Source organism: Cryptotermes secundus, unplaced genomic scaffold (assembly GCF_002891405.2).
Source record: "Cryptotermes secundus unplaced genomic scaffold, Csec_1.0 scaffold543, whole genome shotgun sequence".
Lineage (NCBI taxonomy): Eukaryota > Metazoa > Arthropoda > Insecta > Blattodea > Kalotermitidae > Cryptotermes > Cryptotermes secundus.
In genome coordinates, this window is record NW_019729900.1 from 518,815 (window position 1) to 524,988 (window position 6,174).

Here is a 6,174-nt window from a genome sequence, read left to right on the forward strand (position 1 = left end):
TGGGGCTGAAACATGGACACTTAGGGCAGTAGATCAGAAACATCTGGAAAGCTTCGAAATGTGGTGTTGGAGAAGAATGGAGAAGATCAGTTGGACCGATTATGTGAGAAATGAACAAGTGTTAATTAGAGTCCGTGAGCAGAGGAATATCCTACACGAAATAAGAAAACGGAAGGCTAATTGGATTGGTCATGTTTTACGCAGAAACTGCCTTCTAAAGAAGTTATCGAAGGAGAGATAGAGGGGCAGATAGAAGTGACCAGAAGACGAGGAAGAAGACATAAGAAGATGCTGGATGACCTTGGGGACAGAAGAGAATACTGTCATTTGAAGGAGAATGCTCTAGATCGCATTAAGTGGAGGAATTGTTTTGGAAGAGACTGTGTACCTGTCGTCTGACAGATTACTGATGATGATGATGACACGGACTTATATCCCAGAAGTCAATTTTGGATTAATCTCGCCTTCAAGTCACCAGACGCCGTAACACACCGCAACTGTCTGTGTGCGCGCATGGGTATATTTTGTCTTACAATTTCTTTCCAGTATGTCGAATGGTACAAAGAACAGTGAATGATGAACCTGGAGTAAATTATGCGAAGGCCTAAGGAAATTTGTCAAGTTAATCGGTGTCCTAGCTTTTATTCAAGCTGATCACCTCCACATCACAAATATAGAGTCTTGTGCTACATCAGCCCGGTCGGTATTGCAGTTCCGATTTTACGTTAATTTAACGAAAAAATGAGTTGCTGTGGTTCAGTCATCTGTGACAATTACAAGGTCGTGCAAATAAGTTTCGATACTTTGCGCCGGGCGATCTGGCAACGCTGTTACTTGGAATGTTGGGTGACGCAACTAGACAGAGCTCACGTGGAAAGTCTGGTTAAGGTGCGTCAATATTCGTTGAACAGCAGCTTGTTAGATCACTGTTTCGTCGGCTTTGCTCAGATATGAAATTGGAGCGTACGATGGAATGGAAAGTTGTATTTATTTATTTATTTATTTAATTAATTGCATATTTACAATCTACTCTCGATGTTGACAATCTGTGTATTTCTTCTATGACAAATAGGATTTGCATATCAGTGTGGATAGTAAAGTTGGAGGCATACCGATGTGCTTTAGTTACTGAGCGCAAGAATTTGGATTGAAGTCTTTGAAATATTTTTGTGTTTGATGGTTTTGTACAGCCCCATAGCTGTATAGTACCATATGTCCATATGGGTTTCATTGTACACTTGTATAGTAGAAGTTTGTTTCCTATGTATAGCTTGGAGAGAGCCGTGAGAGAGCCAAGAGCCATGGCATTTCTCGTAGTTTTAAATTTATGTTCCGACATTTTGTTTCGACGTGTTTCTGCCGTGTCAGATTTTGGTCGAGGTGTGGTCCCAAGTGTTTTACTTCGGTTTCGTCCGGTATTTGCATATCATTGTGGACGGAAAGTGAACGTGAAATTCTGTGTTAAACCGCAGAAATCTCCAGCTGTCCAAACGCCAGTCCAAGGAGTGGAGATCGAAGAACAATGTTGACCTGCTTTTTGGACATCCACTTCGAATCTGTGCCCGAAAGGACCACTGTTAATCAGACAATCTACGTGGAGGTGTAGTGTTGATGCCGTGAGGCGCAAGCGAGGAGAGTTGTGGTGAGATGACTCGACTCTTCACCACGACAGCGCGCCGGCGCTCTTCACTTCGGGTGTCGTAGTTTTTCAGCAGGAAAATGCATCTCTGCCATGGACCATCCGCCATCTCTCCTGACTTGGCTCCAGCTAACTTCTGGCTGTTTCCGGAACTCAAAGCGTGTGCTGAAAGCAAAGCGTTTCTCGGACGTTGAGGATATTAAATCATCTGTGTACAAACTTTTGACAGGCATTCCCGTTCAGGATTTTAAAAACTGTTCTGAATAATGACCGAAGAGCTGGGAACATTTTAAAAAGCTGGAGGGAGGTTATTTTGAAAAAAAAAAAATTTTTTCCTAATATCCACAGCTTCTAAAGTAAAATTTTAAAAAACTTAGTCTCGAAACTTATTTGTCACACCTTGTAATCTTTTGACCGTTTTATGGCCGTTATTGTAACGGAGCAAAGTTACATGTTTATACGCCTTCCCAGACTGAAGTCTAGGGCAAGTGCCGATTGTTTGCATTAGGGGCGGAGCTGCAGCAGGTAAGAGGACAGTCCTGTAATGAGGCGCAACTTTCGCGGGGAAGAAAGGTTCTTAAATTATTCTCATCTGTATGAGTGTCGCTACGAACATGAACCGGTAGGAAGTTTGGTATTTGGATTCAGCACATGTAATTCGTCATATGATTTGTAGTACACGTATTTCTTGGTTCGACGAACTTGAAGTAAGACGATGCATGTCCTTAAATTTTCCGCAGGAGCCAAATTGACTAATTTCGCCTCGTTTCGATGTAGGATCCAGTGTTGAGGCCTAGGAAAAGTTTTGTGTAACGTGTAGGAGAGCACACATATTCTCTACGACATTTTATTTTCAGATATCTGGGAATGGCAGTAACCAATCAAATACTTGATTCAGGAGAAAATTAAGAGGAGATTGAACTCGGGTAATGCTTGCTACCATTCGTCCAGAACCTTTTGTGTTCTCTTCTGCTGTCCAAGAACATAAAAATTAGAATATACAAAACTATATTTTTGCCTGTGGTTCTGCATGGGTGTGAATTTTGGTCTCTGATATTAAGGGAAGAACATAGACTGAGGGTGTTTGAGAACAGGGTGTTGAGGAGAATATTTGGACCGAAGAGAGATGAAGTGACAGGAGGTTGGAGAAAACTGCATAATGAGGAGCTTCATAACTTGTACTCTTCTCCAAGTATAATTAGAATGATCGAGTCAAGGAGGACGAGATGGGCGGGGCATGTAGCACGAATGGGAGAAGATGAATGCATATAGGATAATGGTGGGAAAGCCAGAAGGAAAAAGACCACTGGGAAGACCAAGACGTAGGTGGGTGAACAATATTAAAATGGATCTTAGAGAAATAGGGTGGGATGGTATGGACTGGATCGATCTGGCTCAGGATAGGGACCAGTGGAGGGCTCTTGTGAACACGGTAATGAACCTTAAGGTTTCATAAAATGCTGGGTATTTCTTAAGTAGCTGCACAACTGGCGGCTTCTCAAGAAGGGTTCAGCTCCACGAAGTTGGTTAGTTAGATACTTTCAGTGTTAGCCGACGTGTTACTTGATTGTTCAGTTAAACTTGTACAGTTGTGTAACATTGTACACCGTTTGAACACTTGGGACAAATTCAGTTACACTTATCACGATTCTGAACAAACTACATATAGCTCAGTCCTTCTTGGGACGATGACAGTCGCTTAGGTCGTTAATAATTCCCCTCATTCGACGCTGTACTGTCTAGTTACTAGGAGGGTCCTAAAGTAACCCACAGAGCAGTTGACATTTCTACTGTTCGTTTAGAGACACTTCCGGCGTCGTCGTACCTACGGCAACGGTAAGCGATGCCCAGAAATTACGCCGAAGTTTTTCGCCTGCACAATAAAACCTATATGAGTTACGTCTTTTCTAATTGCCTCGCCCCTCTCCTTTGCAGTGTAGTGCTATTGAGGTCTCGTATTTGTTTTTTTTGTGTGTGTGTGTGTGTGTGTGTGTTAGCGTTTAAACCTTATTGTGAAGCATTTAAACTGTGATGAAGCTATAAACACTAAGAAAACAGTTGAGATGAAAAATAATGAAGCTTTCCGTTGGATTTTCAACGGGAATTACGCTGCTTTATAAACAACTAGAGACTTGAATACAAGGTTGAAAATGTCCATATGGAGCATGACGTTAGGGTTTCTGAGACTCACCGCTAGATTGCTGTAGCTGTGCGAAATATTGGAAGGGTAGGAAATTATGAAGAACAGAATGAAGAAAAGAAGGGCGAAGAGACGATTCCGAGCTGCGTGCGTTGAGGCCCAGTGAGATGGCTTCAAATTACGTCGACTGTTGTATTGTTACCTTGTCACCGCCTTCCACAGTTGAACTTGTTGTGTTGGAAAGTGAACTGTGTCACGTGTGCAGCATAATTTCATACATTTAGAAGCAGGATAGACCATCGTTTGTTCGAAGTCTGGACTTCAATTAAGTCAAAAATTTCTCAAGCACAGCTGCCATTTCATGTCGTCTATGATCCCAAAAAATTATGTACTTACAAACATTCGAATAATATTGCATTTTGAAGAAGGTCNATTATTACATTTTGTTTGTGGTTTATTTTATGACGTCAATATGTCGTGGAATGGCAAGATGATTGAGGAGTGCCGATTTGAAGATGTGGATGGATGTGGCCGTGACCTGTCCCAGGTAGTCTCAGCATTTAGCTGGAGGGGCTGGGGAGAATCACCAAAATTCTCTCAGTCAGGATACCCGGTCTCCCAACCGGGATTCGAAACGGACATCTCCCGAATACAAGTCTACAGCGTTACCGCTACTCTAACCAGCTTGGTACAACTTTTATAGGGTCACATTAGTGCACAAACGACATGACAGCCACTTGAAATACACGTACTTATTTTGTTTTGCGTTTGTTGCCCATAATTAAGGGCTCACTGAAATATGGTACTAAACGTGACTGGATATCTGTAGGAAGCACTGCTTTCTTTTTGTTTTAGAATTACCAACACGGCAACAGTGCCAAACGTTGAGATTGTGTGTGACAGCTGTTACGCCCTGCGAATGTGCAATGCACACACATGGAACGCATATTTGTGTGATTATGAATAAGGCAAAAGAGGTAAAGTTATCCTTGTAACAGGCCGTGGAGGCCCATAGGGTTGTGAGACGTCGAGGCTCCCACATTTTCTAGACAATTGGCTGATGGCGGTGAGTTTGTTAGCCTTACGCCCCGGCCGCCCTTTACCCCCAGGAAGATTCCTGGTAATCATTTCTGTTAGAGGCTGAGTCGACACAAGGACCATACTGCGGCTGGCAGGACTAGATCAATTGAAACGGCCCGGGTTCGATTCCCGGCAGTGCAACAATTTTTTTTCTCCACAGCGTTCAGACCGGTCCTAGGGCTCACCCAGCCTCCTATCCAATGGCTACCTGGGACTCTTTCTCCGAGGATAAAGCGACCGGGGTATGAAGCTGACTATTGAAATCCCGTGGAGCTATACCTCCACTTACCCATACGTTTTAATGCCTTTGTGCTTAATTAATTAAGCAGAGGGTCAACTTTACCCTTTATGGTGAATGTTTAACTAGATAAACTCTCAAATAATCCGTGGCTACACACTGGCGTCTCCGACGTTCCGAAAATTCGGGTTAATCCGTTTTCCTATATACACATACGTGTATATACAGGGTGTCCCAGGAGGAATGTGCCAAACTTCGGGAGTGTGTTCCTTATGTAAAGTATGCCGATATAACCCAAAACACCTATGTCCAAAGTTGAACGGTTACGGAGATAATGGCCCGAGAAAGTGTGGTCTTCTGGCGGGTCCACGCACTATACCTGTCAGCTGAGACGTCTTATCTATGTTTGTCCTTGAGTGTGGTGATTCACACTAGCCGTAAGCTCCCTTCAGTATACGTTGCGGCCGGGTCGTGAATGGGTGGTAGGTTAATTGTGCGGAGTTGCTGAAATGCCTTCTGTGTTTTCACACTTGGAATATTGTGATATGCATTTTGTGTATGGATTTTGCGGTGGCAATGCACGTGCTGCTGTTGAAGAGTACCAAAGGCGTTTTCCCGATCGAAGGATTCCATCTCGAAGTGTATTTACGCGAATTCACCAGACATTGCGTGATACTGGTTCTCTTCCGAGTGTTTCTGTGAACCCTGAAAGGGAGGATGAACGAATGATAAACACACGAGAGAACGTTCTTGAAATGGTTCAGAGAAGTCCGCGTCTGTCCACTCGTAGAATGGCCTGTCGCATCGGCGATCACGTATGCAGGTGTGGCGAACTTTACATGATGAAGAGTTGTATCCTTACCATGATCAAAGGGTACAACATCTGGAACCAGGCGACCATGCACAGCGTGTGGATATGTGCCACTGGATAAAAGCTCATCCCGAACTGTTAAGCGTCATTTTATTCAGTGATGAGGCGTCGTTTACCCGGGACGGTGTAAATAATTTACGAAATATTCATACGTGGTCCCATAATAATCCACATGAGATAATGGAAACGAAATTCCAAAAGAGATT

At 43.3% G+C, this 6,174-nt stretch overlaps 1 protein-coding gene and 1 long non-coding RNA gene across 2 annotated transcripts in view; one reads left to right on the plus strand and one right to left on the minus strand.

The window, feature by feature from the left end:
- The window catches only part of LOC111865758 (UPF0489 protein C5orf22 homolog), an 814,265-nt gene that overhangs the window by 250,822 nt on the left and 557,269 nt on the right, over positions 1–6,174 (plus strand). The window lies entirely within an intron of this gene.
- LOC117282420 overlaps positions 1,402–6,174 on the minus strand; it is an 80,639-nt gene continuing 75,866 nt past the window's right edge. Inside the window, exon 3 of the long non-coding RNA XR_004513156.1 lies at positions 1,402–1,804. This is a non-coding gene — a long non-coding RNA (uncharacterized LOC117282420). The remainder of the gene's footprint in view (positions 1,805–6,174) is intronic.